Below are 15,224 nucleotides of genomic sequence, written 5' to 3'. Positions count from 1 at the left end.
TACATCCACTTGGTGCGCTGCCCCCATCATGAGCTCGGGGAAGAGTTTCCTTCCTTGTAGCCTTCACCTTGGGCGATGGAGCCCTGTTTTCCTCTCCTGCAGTTCCAGACTTTGTCCTGGATCGTGACAAATAAAACACAAGTGACCAAGCTGCTTTCTACTCTCAGCATCCCCCCTGATTCCTGTGATAAAGACCATGGGAAAAACACCTAACCAAGGCCACCAAAGAAACGTGTGCAGGTTTATTTAGGTTTGTTCCACTGCTGGCCCTGAGGAGTAAGTCAAAAGAAACTAAGGAATTAATAGTTATTTTGTCCACCAGAAACACTTCTTACTCTCTTTTATCTGTACTCCTCACAGATGCCATTTTCATATAAATGTGAGGACTATATGTACTTAGAGGCATAATGCAGGCTTGGGATACATACAAGAGAGATAAAGGACTTTGGATACGATGCAGATAATTTAGCTTTTATGTATACACAAATATAGATACACACATCATTACCATTTTATTTATGCATGTGTGTGTTTACACACACAGATCTTCTCCATTTACATATTTATAGAAATGCTAAAAGTATTGAATATTATCAGACACAGTGCCCAGATAAAAGGAACTCTATGTGCTAATGAATATGAAAAAGAAGAAAACAGATATAAAATAGCAATGAATCAATAGCCTCATCTTTTTTTTTTTTTTTTTCCTATGTCACTAGAAGTAAATTACATTGCCAAACAAATACATTTTTTCCCTAGTCTTCTGTTCTGTAAGACACATCAGGCTGGAGGTGGTCAGAAAAAAACCTTCTTTCTTCATCAGGTTGCTGTTTTTTTCTATTTTTCAAATAAATAAACAAACCAAAACAATCACAGTTTTTCCTCAGAAAGCAAGCACTGCCAAAAATACCACTTTACCCTCAACTCCTTTTTTTTTCCACCAAAACCAGATTTAGCAAGCAATTCCCATCTGCTCCTAGATATCCCTCTTAGTGCTGCTCCGCTCTTCATTTGGGAGAATAGACCCTGCTCTGCCAGGCTTTTACACAGCACTCTCCTACCCGCCATCGTGTGAAAGAACATCGAAGCACAAAGTGACGAGAGAATCTGAAGCAGGAATTTTTAGCTTTGAAGTGAAATTTCACACCTTTTCTAAAATAATCTTATTTATTTATTTTATTTCTGCAACGATTCTTGCAGTTTCTAAAGCATATCAAGCATGAGCTTTAAAGGCTGAGCGGTCCCTTGAAGGGCAAATTCCTCTGCCCAGCCTGGGCTCCTACCCCAAATATTTGGATTCTGTATATAAATATAAAATATCTTAGTTTGAGCACGAGAAAATCTCCCAGTGTTTTCAGGTGGTGTTTTCTTGGAGTGCTTTCTCTGCTGCAGACAAGACATAATGTGAAATGATATGTAGAAACAAAAATATCTGCAGGAGAGCAAAAGCACGGGTCCAGCTGGGTCTGTCCCTGCCCCTCCGTGGAGGACGGCAGCCTCTCAGCTCTGTCTGAATTGCTTTCAGTGCATTACTTGGTTTTCAATTTCACTCTCTTCTCTAGGAGTGACCCCAGCTTTGTGTTTCCCTTTTAAGCTGATTGAAATAAAGTATTTGAACAAATGTCATGAGCACTTAGAAATCTCTTCTCTGTTTACTCTCCTTTGCTTTCGTTCTGTCTATCTTCTGCAGTACCAGCTCTTAAAGCTTCGAGTGCTGTCTGCCTAGATTAATGCATCTTGTAGGCAAGATACCATACAAATTCATTATTTTTTTGTATGTTGGAAATATGCCTTTATTAATTCTCCAGCCATGTTTCTCCAAAGGTTGAATAGTTGAGTCTTTATAAATCATCAGCAGAGAGATGGTGACTTCTTGAGATCCATTAGGTACATACTGCTGGAAGGGTATTATTCATCCAACAAATATTTGCCTTTAGTCCAGAAAATAGACCTCCAAAGAAGATGCTTTGTGTTCTCACAAAGTCCCTTTGAAACATTTGCTGCTCCAGATGCGACTCCTGGAGGTCCAGGTGGACAGATCTGTGTGGAGTTTCCATCCCATGGAGGCACTCACGTGTGTCCAGATCCTGGGGCTGAGCACTCCTGGCCACCTTCCATGGCTGTACCAGGAGATGCCCGAAGGTGCCAATTTCAAGGCCTCGCTGTGGTCGTCACCACCCAGCAATCCTTCCTTTGTGGCTTCCACCCATGAAAGGGACCTGCTCATGAGGGAACAGCATTATTGACACTGCTTTCATCTGCTTTACACCACAGGAGTCAGGCGCAGAAACAGCCTGGAGACCCCTACCTCCTCCCTGCGCAAGAAGGTCCATGAACCTTTGGTTAGAAGAACGTGAGGTTTCCTCAAGAGTCTGAAGTGATTTCATATTTTCTTCACTGGCATGAGATGGGACCTAAGACTTTGCACAGAAGATACAGGAGTACAAGTTTCTCCATTGGCTGTTCCCACCCATGTTTTTCAGGTTCTCCACAGGAGACCTGCCCCCTTTGACCACTCAAGGATGATAATAGCAGCATTCCCAGCATGGGGACCCTCACACCAGATCTCACAATCCTCTCACTGTAGCTGGGTGCAGGCATAGTGGCTGCCATGCCAGAGAAGCTAAGAAGCATTATGTATGAGGTCTTGTTCCCCACCACTATCACTCAAGAGAGAGTGGACCCTGTGGAGAAGGTTGCCATGCCCATCAGATGTGAAGCCTGGAGCACATAAACCCCACAGGACACCAGGAGCATCCAAACTCCCCTGCCAGAAGGGGAATGCACCTGAATATTTCAGATCAAAGATGGAATCTATATGGTGACACAATGAGCTGGACATGGGAATAGAGCTTCAAGAGGAGGAAACAGGGGTCATATCTCATCAGTTATGCAACCTCGTGCACTGGAGACGAGGTACAGTGGGAAGAACAGGATTTAGGGTAGGCTGGAAGAGCTTCTCCTGGGGATGGTGATGTCTGACCCCAGTAAAGACTGCAGGTGAAGTTGTGAACCCCATTCCTGCCACGTTTGGTGAAGACGGTCAGGTCAAGGAAGGAGGTGTCTTTTGAGGGCTGCTTGGATCACGTCAGTGACTGAAAATAAAAAGCGTGGCTGACATGGCTTTCCCACGCTCTGCATGTGGCCCACACTTTCAGACTGACTCAGCAACACGTTTCCAGCAATGCTTTTCATGAGATTTGATCCTTCAGCGGTGAGATCCCTCTCCCAAAGGTCATTCTAGGGACATTGCAGTTCCACATCCACACTTTCTGGTCAGCACCATTCACTTCCATAAACTCCTTTTTGTAGATGCCAACCAAACTACCTCGATTCAAGTCCCAGCACCGTACCAACATCACATAGATCTCCTGTCCATCCATGCTGCTACGCACACCACAGAAGAGCCCAGAAGACTGGCTGGGTGATGGTGACCCCAAGTGAAATGAAAGTCACAACACAACCTCTGTTGATTGAAATATATGGCAGAAAAGATCATGCAGGTTGCTGTGTGACACTTTTTCCCACACTACTACCAGGTAGCTGGGCTTCCATCATGCTTCTAGTGACCTAATGTGCAGGGACCAAGCATCGTTGTCACCACTCCAACTCTGAAGGCCAAGCTCTGCCTGTTGCTGTAGTGTCCCTGGCTTGTGTCCTAATCTATAACCCCATCTGCATCATTTCCTCTAGCTGTGATATTCCTAAATACGCTGCACAGGTTTATTTCTGGACTTTGCAAACCACTGGTATTGTCCCAAAAGAGACATCTGCATTTCCAGGGCCGTGAGCACAGATGTGTTTATTTAACTGATTTTCATAGGTCTCTTCCAGTGATGCACAGAGAGAGAAATAGTTACGTACATTAAAGGAAACAGTGTAAAAATCAATTTAATTCCCATCTGAGTTGCACAGAGAAGGGAATAAATTGGAAATTATTTTTAAAACGACAATTTTGATTGTTTCCATGGCCAGCTGGAACTGTTGCCCTAACCAAAATATTCAACACAGGCACAGGTCCAGCAGCATCAGAGGACACAAAAATCAGCAGAAACAGCTGAAAAGTGCATCGATGAATGTTGGCTTTGGACAAAAACGAGGGCTTCTGATTGTGTAAACCTATACCTAGCACTGGTGGGAGCCAAGGATAATCTCCTCCTTCCAGGGTGGGAAGTCTTCCCCATGGAGCAGCTCCCTGACTGTCACTCTTGTCATTTCAGTGTCGCATCAAAGCAGAGCAGAGCACGATGCTCTGGGATGGGGGGTTTGGTGTCAAGACAATCCTTGTGACTCCCTGTCACCACTGAGAAGTTTTTCACACGAAGCTGTTTGTAAAGCAAATCCAAAAAGACAAAGATATTTCTGGTCGATTTGCTTTCTTGACATGAACTTTTCTTTCTTTCGGTTTCAAAAACTCTGGAATCTTTCCCCCAGCTGCTGCCGCTGAAAAGATAAGCAGAATATTGTGTTTCCTTTTCACTGAAGGGATTCATTTAGCAAAAGTAAATAAATACATACATACACACATAAAAATGAAAAGCAATTTTTGTTTGATCTGATTTGTCATTTTCTTTGTAATTTTTGCCCCAAACACCTTGTTTGTAAGGTTGTCTGGCTAAAGGCTAAAACATACCTGGTGAACGGAGGTGCCTGGGGGAGGCAGTTTGAGGGCTGAGCATGAGAACCCAGGGGTGCTCAGGACTTCTGGTGGGATGTTTAGGAGAGGAATGGAAGGAGGGGAAAGGGAAGGGTCAGGGTGGACTTGGGAGGAATGAGCATGGGGACATGGGGAGAAGGGGGCAAATGCCACTGGTCATCTCTCAGCAGGCAGCCAGCAGGGCCAAGCACTCAGTCCTGTCCTGTCTGCTTGGGGTCTGTTCCTTCAGCTGAAAAAAGGGAGGAAAAGGGAGACAATGAAGCCCCCTTTTCAGTGAGAGACTGCATTCAGCAAAAGACCAAGCATTTTCCCAGAAATTTTGCCAAGATCACCGGCTTTTTGGTATTAAGGGAAAGGAAAAAAAAAAAGATAAAAATGATAGGGCATATTTGAAACTGTCAACTCTGCTTCCCTCTCTGCTGCTAAAAAAAAAAAAAAAAGGAAAAACTTCAACCTGAAAAATGTTAGAGGGAAATTGGAAAATAACATTTGTCCCTTTTCCTGCTTACAGCATCTGCTCTCCTTGAAAACCAGCTGACGTTTCCCTGAACGTCTCTATGACCTCTGCACAGGCAGTTACCGTGGATCCGTGTGGGAATGGAGGCCAGGACAATGGCCAGGATGATGCCCAGGATGGAAACGGGCACCTCACTGATGCAGTCACAGGCAGGGATACTGCTCCTCCCTGCTCCTCTCGGGAGATCCATGGGACCCCTGTCTCTGATGAGCTCTTCATCTGTAAAGCTCAGCATGAGGAAGAGGAAGGAAGGCGTCTCATGGAGGGTTGATGAAAATGGAGCAATTCAGATATGAATTTAAGCACCCTCAAATACTGGAATAATTTTGCTGGGTTGCAGAGTGCAGCAGCACTAAGAGCTACTCGGTGCAGTGGCAGTTACAGCTGCTTCACCTACTCACCAGCTTAAAAGCATGGAAAAAAAGTTCAAAGGGAAGTCATCACCTGCACCTTTTATCACCCTGGCATCAGCTGCACTGCAGGCACTGCCACCTCCCTTGGCGCTTGCTTTGGGGAAACAGGGTGAGATGGCATGGGGATGTAGGGCCAGGATCTCAGGTGGACTGCATGTGTGTCACACATCCAGTTTCCGAGGGGATGCAGCCACCTGCCTCTCTTATCATGCCACCTCATTGCCAGTGGATGCTCAGTGCTGCTGGGGCTGGAATACACACATTCAGGGCTGGAGAAGCACCAGGCTTCCTTCCTAGCATGGTGGACCGTTGGTGTTATAAAAAAGGTTGCTTTTCCTGAACATACAGACACAGTGCCCAAGCAAAATGCTTGCTCATACCCCCTGAGATGTGCAAGCCTGGAGCAGGACCTAGGAAGTGCTTTACAAGCTTAAGGATGGAATATTAAAATCACATCAGAGAAAGTGAAGTCTTCTTGGCAATTACTTCGGAACTGAGCTTGCAAGTCTGCTGGTTTTGTTCATGTTCATTTGAAAGCCTTTGACACATCCGAGCTGTATGTTTCTTTTATGAATATGCAAATCAAAGCAGTGAAATTACAGATAATGATATGTAGTCACAACTTTTCAGAAGTTAATGCATATTCCTTATTTTGCAGATTTCTATCACATTTGTATTTGCAAAATAGATGAGATAGCGCAGCTCAAGAGAAGAGCTTTCCTGTCGCTGCTGCAGTGATGCGGTCTTCCAAATACTGCCCACTGCTGCCTGCCTCTTCCATGGCCGTGGGGTCTCATTGAGGAAAGGGCAGATCATGGGACACCCTGCAAGTCCACAGAGCCAGCTGCCTCCGAGACACCATGCTCCTTCCAGAATCCCCTTTCCAGAGCATAGATCCTGCTGCAGATCCGAGTCCAAATCCTGACGGAAAAAAGCACCCATGGGTCTTGTTGTCCATGCTGGGTTCTTATGGTTGGGACTCATGGACTTGTGGCTCCCACCTCCTCTCCTGCCCCCAGCTTCCCTGCCCCTGTTTAGTGCAAAGATTTTTCCACGGTCATCAAGGAGGGACATGTAGAGCTCAAAAGAGGATCATTTAGCAATCACATGAGCAGCCCTGAAAGATCTTTCTTGGGAGAAAAAAATAAACAATGATGGTCTAATTTTAATATTTGTTACTGCCTTGCTATTACCACAATTCTGACAGCACAGGAAAGAACTGTAAAACAATACAAGGGAAATAAAACACATTCAGGCAAAGAGGAGCACATACTTTCAGAGAACAATCGCAACATTTCTTTCCAAAACAAACTTATCAAAACGATGCTGGTTTGGTTCTGGGGGTGGGGGCAGATTGTGAGGTCACGTGGGTATTTTTTCACAAATATTTGTTTTTTTCTTCTTTTAGAAGAAATGCCAGACCGCAACTGTGTAGTGGAAATTCTGGCTTTGACCAGAGCGCATGCTGATTTAGACTCATCCATTGCCATGTCTGAGATATTCCTCATTACCAGAGTGCTGAATGCAGCACTCGCATCAAGTTGTTTAGTTTTAGTCTTTAGTTTTAAGATATAAAGATCTTTAGATCTAAAGATCTTTTTAGATCTTTTAGATGTTTAGATCTAGTGTTTAGATCTTTAGTTTTCCTCCTTCCCAAGCATTCCTGCTCCTTTCGAAGGAAAGGAGCCCCAACCTGCATCCTGGGTTACGGTCACTGTCATGCCAGCATTGCCAGCTCTTTGGCCATCAGGTGTTCCATGGGTGGCAGTGGTGGGGACAACTTGGTGGTGACAATTTAGTGTTGACCTTGAGTGAGGTGGGCTGGATGAGCCCGGCATCCTCAGGTGACCGCAGCACCCATGGCCTTGCCCACCCTGCAACGCACTCGTGGTCTATAGGGTGCTGGTTGGGGCACCTCCTCCTGCATGCCCCAAATGCTGCGACTTCATCCACACCCTCATCCTCATCACACAGGCTGCTGGGTCCTAGCAGCAGCTTCCTCTTGCTCTCTAAGAGCACTGGTCCCGGCTGCACGGCCGGATGAAGCAGCACGAGGCTGCTCCAGGAGGGTGCTGATGGGCAAAGCTTTAACCCTCCCATTCCCGCCCTGGTGACAACGTGGCCATTTTCTGCTCCATTCTCCCCCGATCAACTTCATCGCCTTTAATAATGCGCGTGGGTGAGCGTGGCCTGCCGTTTCCAGCAAGTGACACGCTGTGAAACCTGGCAGAGGCTCACGGGCCCTCCCCCCTTGCCCTCCCCCTTCCTCTTCCTTCTTGCAAACACCTACATCCTTCCTGTATTGTTGCAAACCACAAGATAATAAACTGACAAGCACGCTCTGACAACGGGCAAGTGGAAAGGTCTGCGGTAGGAGGTGGACCTTCACACCTCGGTGCTCCACCTCCCTCTGCAAATATCAGCGGAAACCTCCGGCCTGCCTATTACATAACCACAGCCCGGGGCAGCAGAGCAGGGGGCTCAGGACCTGCCGCTAACCTCTCCAGCCTTTTATGGTCATCGTCTCCCTCACCACCTCGCTCATGGCCCCAGTGGTCGCACTGTTGGCCATGCCCGTGGTGGGAGTCTTGCAGGGTTGGGACCTTTCTGCTCCTGGGAGTCCCTTGCCGTGGTCCCACCAGCAGCTGCTTTAGCAAATGTGTTTTACTGCTCCCTCTGTTCAAGCTTTTCTCTCTGTTCTTGCCCGTGGTGGCCTCCTACTCTGTAGGACCAGGTTTCTGCTCTTGGTTCTGCTCCATGGGGGACCAAGGCTTCTTCTCTGGGTCCTGCTCCATGGGACCAGGCTTCTGCTCTGCACCACAGATTTCAGCATCTGGACATGGAAATGAGTAAGAACAGAGACACACTTCTGCTCTGGAAAGCAGGCATGGCCAGGTCGCTCTCTAGACACTAGATGAATCAGTGGAACTTGCAAGTGCTCCTTACAAGGAGGCTTGAAGAGGCTCCACAGGACAACAAAGACAAGCTTTGTATTAAGATTTTTAAGAAATGCAGAAATAACTGCTGTGCTGGTGCTTTGGGGGTACTATTGACCCCAGTGGAAAGGCCTCCAAAATGCTCCTTTACCACTCTCTCCTCCACTGTCAGCAATGAAGAGGTCCTGGGATAACATGTATGGAGACAAGGCAGGGCTATGACAGTTGCCCTTGGCCAAAGTCTGTGAAATGGAGCTTGTTGCATGTCCCGAAACTGGCCTGTGAAGCAGAGCAGAGCACTGCCGAAGTGAATAAACCCGAAGTAAGAGCAGAGTGTCCATGACGGGAGGCAACGGCCATCACTGATGGTCAAGCATAGGCCTGAAAATCCCTACTCCTGATGTCTCCATCTCCACTCAGCAAAGCCCTGTGTGATGTCAGAGCTTCTCATCAAGTGAGGATGCTCTCCCTCTGCACCTTATCACTCTCTAGTACCTGCCGTTGAGTGTGAGATCTTGGGGCAAACACCATATTATCCATGTACAGAGGAGAACTGTTGTTATGGTTTGTCACCAGCAAAACGGCTCCTTCACAGCTTTGAGAGTGGCACTCAGGAAAGTCAAACCAGTTCACAGCAAGCAGCATTTAATGGGATTTAATTCTTAATATACTTAAAGGTTATACAAGGGCAAATGTTAGGCCTTGGTAAGACAAGGCAGAGCTTCAAAGGAGCTCAAAGCCCCATCATAGTTCTGTGCAATGATATCCATGTTGTAAGAGGTCAAAGAGATGGTCCATGCAGACACGTCTTTAACAGCAGTACTGTTTTGGAAGAACACATGATTTTGGCTGTCTTCTTCAATCCATTCTTATTTGCACTCCAGCATCTACCACTGTGACAATAAGGATGGTTGATGGACAACTGGTCCAGAACTGGAGAGTAAAATGGATGGGGGTATTCCCTCAATGTGTCTATTCCCTTGATAACCCTGATGGTACCATTTGCCTCCATCACTTCCCATAGCAGTAAATTCCAGAAATTTACTGCCTGCTATGCACTGATGTGCTCTAAGCAAATATTGTACAAGTTTTAATGTTTAACATCGTCGGATTGGCACTCACCATATCCACCCCGCTTCGTGGCAGGTCTTGGAGAGCCTGAATCAAGTGGAGCTGCCAGCCCAGCTGCCAGGCATTTTGCAAAAGGCATTCTCTTTCTGTTCCTCAAATGAGCTGATTTTATTAATAGCTTATGCAGAAACATATAGGAAAATTTCAGGAGTCCAGCTATGTGCACTCCATCACTTTCAGCGTCAAGGGCATATGGTACGTGAGTCTAGCAACACTGAAAATATTGGTTGGAAGTCCTGAATTTCTCAGAGTGTTGCTGTTTTTTGTTGCTTGTTTGTTTTTTTTTTCCCTAATCTGTAAAATAGAAACCATGCATTTTATTGCACTCCAACTTCAGATCATTTTTCATTAATTCAAAACACAGTATTTAGCCTTGAATACCGGAGACCCAAATCTGACTTCGACTCTGGTCCATGAGCATCTCCATGGAACTTCTGAAGACTGGGGAAGGTGTGAGGGTCCATGGTGTGAAACCAAAAGAGACTTCGGTCATTCTTGTGTGCAAGTGTTCAGCTGAGTCAAGCCAACCTGAGACTTGTTTGTCCAGTCTTGGTTTACAGGCTGCCTTTCCCTCAAAAAGGCAGCAGAGTTGTGGGTTAGTGTGGTCAGTGCTCATGAATGCTCCCTCAGTGGCCAAGCTGAAGTGAGGAACCCCCCAGGAGATGCGTTTGAAGGATGGAAAAGTCCTTCAGGTCCATCCTGTCCCACCTTTTGCCTAGAAGAGCCTCCCTGGTTGCCATTTCCAGAGTGTTGGCAGGAAATCTGGGGAAAATGTTTGTGACCTTTTTAATCGCTATATCCCAGTCATTCAGGTATCCCTCAAAAGACGGATCCTGTCCAAGCCCTCTGCCAGAAGACCAGTCAATTAAAGCAGTCAGATAAGGATCTAATTACAAAAACTCCCTGCGTAAGTACAGAAATATTTTGTGCAAATTGTTGGAGAAAAAAAAAATAACAGTATAAACTGTGCTCCAAGCCAATAAATCTAGTTGTAGTGTGGTGCTTCCGGAGACAGCACCTAGCGAACGCCTGCCCATTCCAGAAAAAGAATAGGTTCAATATGTTCTCAAATGCCTTTATCCTGTTTCTCTGCTAACTTCCCCCAAACTGTTCTGCCTCCTGGAGAAATCCCAAATCCTTGGGAATCCTTCCAGCCCTTCTCTTGCTTGCATTAAGAGTTACAAGCTCCTAATGAGGAAACGGAGATGACTGCATGTTACGCGTGTGACCCAGCAGGGCTGAACCTCAAGTGCCAGATCCTTGCCACGAGTACATGAGCACAGAGCAGACTGAGGGGCTCTGACAGCCCATGTGGCTCTCTGCACCCCTTCTCTTTGCTCCCTCTCAGCCCAGTCAGATGTGGGGTGTCGCTGGTGACTCTTGTGCTCCCCATGGGCCTGGAGAACTGGGTTGAGTGAGGATGGAGACTCTTAGGTGTGACTATGGGCAAGATGACCAGCCCATGGTGAATAGGTTGGAGGGAATTGCAGATTCTGCTTAGATATCTCTCAAAGCAAGACAGACCTGTCTGAGGGCTCAGGTCCCTCCTGTACTTGAGGCCATGGGGCAGGATTTGTCAGCACAGGATGGTTGGGGAACTCCAGTCCCCCAGCAGGACCTCGGGCAGTGGCATGAGAATAGACATACTTGTGTAAAGCTCCTCTAGAAGACCTTCTAGAATAGATGCTCCTCCGTCCCTCTGCCCATCTAGCCTTGCAAATTTTATGTTGTTAAATTGAGAGCAAACCTGAAAAGCCAACCGACAGTGCTCCCCTTTCTGAAGGCTGCAACCCAACCAGCCTCAGGGAGAACCGCAGCAACGTGGTGATTTCTCCTCCTCAGCCATGAGCTCTTTCCAAATTGCTGGGTGAAGAAGCACAGCTTTGTTATTTGTGCGTGCTGTCCCCTCGCTCTGCAGCACTGGGGCTGATGGGTGGTCAGACCCCCTGTGCCTTTCATGAGGCTGCTTCTCCCCCTGGAGCATCTTTCTTAGTTAATTAATTTCCATTTCCTGTTCCACACGGCAGGTCCCAGGTGTCTTGTGGAGGCTCTGAATATCTCCATGCTCTGCAATGCCCATCTGGCATCACTTCAAAGGGACAAATTCCATGCCTGGTGCTTGGATGGCGTGGGCAAATATCCTGAAGCAAATTCCCTAAAGAGCCCAAGAGCAGTAACCCCAATGCCTTAGCAAATCTCCATCACCCTCTAGGAAACATCTAGAAATATCTAGGAAATATCTAGGAAAAAAGAAGTATTACTTGAGGAAAGAGGAAAAGAAGGAAAGCAGTGTTATAGCAATGAAAGCAAATGTTGTTTTTGTTTTCCCCCAGCATAAATCCCAGGAAATGCAGGTTTGCTGGGGGAGCTGCTTGGCTTTGACACCCGTGCCCCTTCTCGGAGCGTGGGCTGCCGTACAGCGATATCTCCATTTGCACAGGTGAAAGGTGCCCCACAACATAATTCCGCACTCCAAGTATTTCAGAGGCGTAGCTCCAACGCCAGGAACATGCCGCCGTATTCATCTCCCTGGAACGTGTTCTCTTAAGCCAAATGTCAGCTGGTTTTATTTACAATACACCTTGCAGGAGATAATACAAGGGCACATCTCAGCCTGCAAAGGGCACGGCAGCTGGATTACTCGTATGGCGAAGCACACGCAGGTCTTAGCGCCATCAGACTCATGTTACCTCTAACAGGTGGACTGAAGCTCTTCATTTCCTCTGGGCTAATTCTGTCAAGTGCTTCAAACTTCAGGTTATTTATTAGCTTGCATATATTACCAGCTCACCAGCAGCGCTCAGCACTGATCCAGGTGGCCGCACAGTTCTTCTCCCCTCTTTTCTGGGAGAGCCAGCCCCACTGAAGACAGATTGCAGCAGGCTCGAGTGGAGAATTTTGTCTAGCTTTGTGGAGGACAGTGACCTGTAGTCTTTATCCCATCAAAAGTAACTGTCTTTTTATAGTCATAGCTATCTCCCGTGAGAAAAATTCATCTGGAAAGCAATGAAACGTACATTAATTACATATTGAAAAGCAGTAAAAGCGTTACTCTTTCACATAGATTTGCAGCGCAAGAGGCTCCACTTGTAATAAAATGTTAATGTGATTACAGTCCGAGGAATTGTATTATACTAACGTGACTAACTGCAGCCAGGGACTTAAAGCAGGTGCAGGTACCCAAGCTGGCTGTGTGCAGAGATGGTCCTAAAATCCCTTGTCTGACCCATGCTCCAGCCTCTATGCGAGGCTAATGGGAGACGAGAGAGGGGGCAGACATGGTGCAAGTGACACCGGGGTGACACTCAAGATCAAGGTGGTCTGTAACCCACCAAAGGTTATATTGGCTTCCTGCCATTCTTCTCTGTGGCTGAGTTGCAATTTGTGCCTGGGTGATGGATGCAGGTAGGGCGCGACACAGATGTTCTCCCATAACGCAGGTGGTTAAGCCAGGATGCAAATAGCCCAGGATTTGGGCTTCCCTTGCATTAGCTTCTTGTTTTTCAGCACTGTAAAGCTGCACTGGGTATTCCTGTCCAATGTGGCGACAGGAGCTGCACAGCCATGGTGGTAGGGACATGGTGTGGGGACTGACAGATGATGTGGGCTGGGGAACCTCTGGGATGTACTGCAGGGTCTGGGAGGGAGCTGAGCCCTGGGCAAGAGGTGTGAGGAGCTCAGAGACCTCACAGTGAGAGGTTTCTGGGGCTTCTGAAACCAGGGACTTTTTGCATGAAGAAGGCATGGAGAGCAAGCAGTGGCCAGACATCACTCTGAGGGACCCTGGCTTGGAGCTAGAAGAGCACATAAGCTTGACTGTCCCTTCAGCACCCTTTTTTTTTTCTCTAGGAAACTTGGCCATCCTGCCCAGGCAAATAAGGAACAGTAAATAAAGTTATCCCTAGTGAATTCAAACACAATCCTGGACAGATACTCCCTGTGAGGATCCCAGCCCTTTCCTGCCTTGAAGCCATCACGGGATGATAAACACATTCAGCATTGCCAAGTAGTGGATTAGCAGGCGCTATCACACTGCTGTGCACTCCTGAGCAACAAGTCACTCAGATGCATACATATCTCCAAGCAAGGCTCATCAGAAGCATTTGCAAAACATCTACCTAATACTTTCTGCATTATTTGACCTTCTGTCCCCACAAATAATAATGGCAGAGCAACAGAAATCTCTGTAATGCTCGCCCAGTGTAATAAACTAACCCACTAGGAATAAAATATAAAGCAATTACTGTGCCAGGTATTATGCTGATGTATCAAATTGCAGCTGAAAGTCAAGAAGAGTTGAGGATACAGTGATAAAGCGTCTGATCTAAAATCTAACTCTAAATTACCCTTCTGGCCAGCGCAGTATTTCATCCAGGGGAATCACTATTCCTCTGATTGCTCTTCTTCAGAAATCATTGTTCACACCGATAATTTCGCGCTCCTCGTGTGCTGGTGTAAGTGCTTTGCCTGCTCCCTGCCCTGTGTGATTGGCGGTGATGGCGACGCTGATCATCATGGCACGCAGGGCGGTGCACACAACGTGGGAGGACCCTGAACCCACCTCGGAGCTGTGGGACACGTCTCCAGGCTCCTTCTCTATCTCAGAAAGGAGATAAAGATGCATCAGGTCATGTTTGCTTGACACATAGAGCCTTGACTCTTTGCAGGGGCTTCGCTAGCCTTTGCACACACTTTTTGATGTGCAAAGACGCCCTCGGCTTAGGGCAACGGGCCTTTACCAGGCTGCAGAAAACCTTCTCCTTAATGCACATGCTGCTCGTGTCGGCTTCCTGGGGCCCTGGAGCTTGTCAAATGAAGTTCTTTCCTTTGATCCTTCTTGCATAAAGTTTTCAATATTGCTTGTCAGCATTGTTTCCACTTCCATTCCATCATCTTAATAGCGGTAACACAGATGTAGCAAAGACAAACTATCCTTCCATCGCTCCTGGAGATTGCCCAGAGCCAAGACGCTGCCACAGGCACCTCCAGTCTCCGGGGGCTGCAGGCACACGGGAGCTTGTCTCCCACCAGGGTGGAAGGATGCTGGGGTAAAACCCCTTTTCTGGGCTACTCAAGGTGTTTTGGAGTCGCGTTTGCTCCTCGCCCGAACATCGTGGTCACCCTGCTGCAGAGCTACATGCTTTAGTCAAGAGATTTGAGTCTTGCTGGCTTAGAAGACTTAACTCCACCACAGTCCTGCCAGTGGCATTTGTTAAACTCATCGTTAGGTTCTATAGCTTGCTCGATTGCATCTGTATAAGACAAACTGAATTAGCGAGCTCCCGCTCCATTTGGGCCTCTTCATTCCATCATTATTAGCCTTATGGCTGGAAACACCTGCTTTGGGGCCTAGTTTTCTGCTTATGAGGCCATATAGCGCACACGCCCTGGAACACTCTTGTTTGGAAGCTGTTTTGGAGCTTTTCACTGATTATGATACCAGGTGACTAAAGGCATGGGAAGATAGTCCAGAGCTAAGACTGCAGCCTGGATATACTGGGATTCAAATGTTTTTAAATGAATGATCTGTTTAATCCATTGAATATGTGCAATCTGTGTAGGAGGCTCCT

Source organism: Nothoprocta perdicaria, unplaced genomic scaffold (genome assembly GCF_003342845.1).
Source record: "Nothoprocta perdicaria isolate Ctin4 unplaced genomic scaffold, notPer1 scaffold_3, whole genome shotgun sequence".
NCBI lineage: Eukaryota > Metazoa > Chordata > Aves > Tinamiformes > Tinamidae > Nothoprocta > Nothoprocta perdicaria.
The sequence above is the reverse complement of the archived record's forward strand: the minus strand, read 5'-3'. Positions refer to the sequence as shown.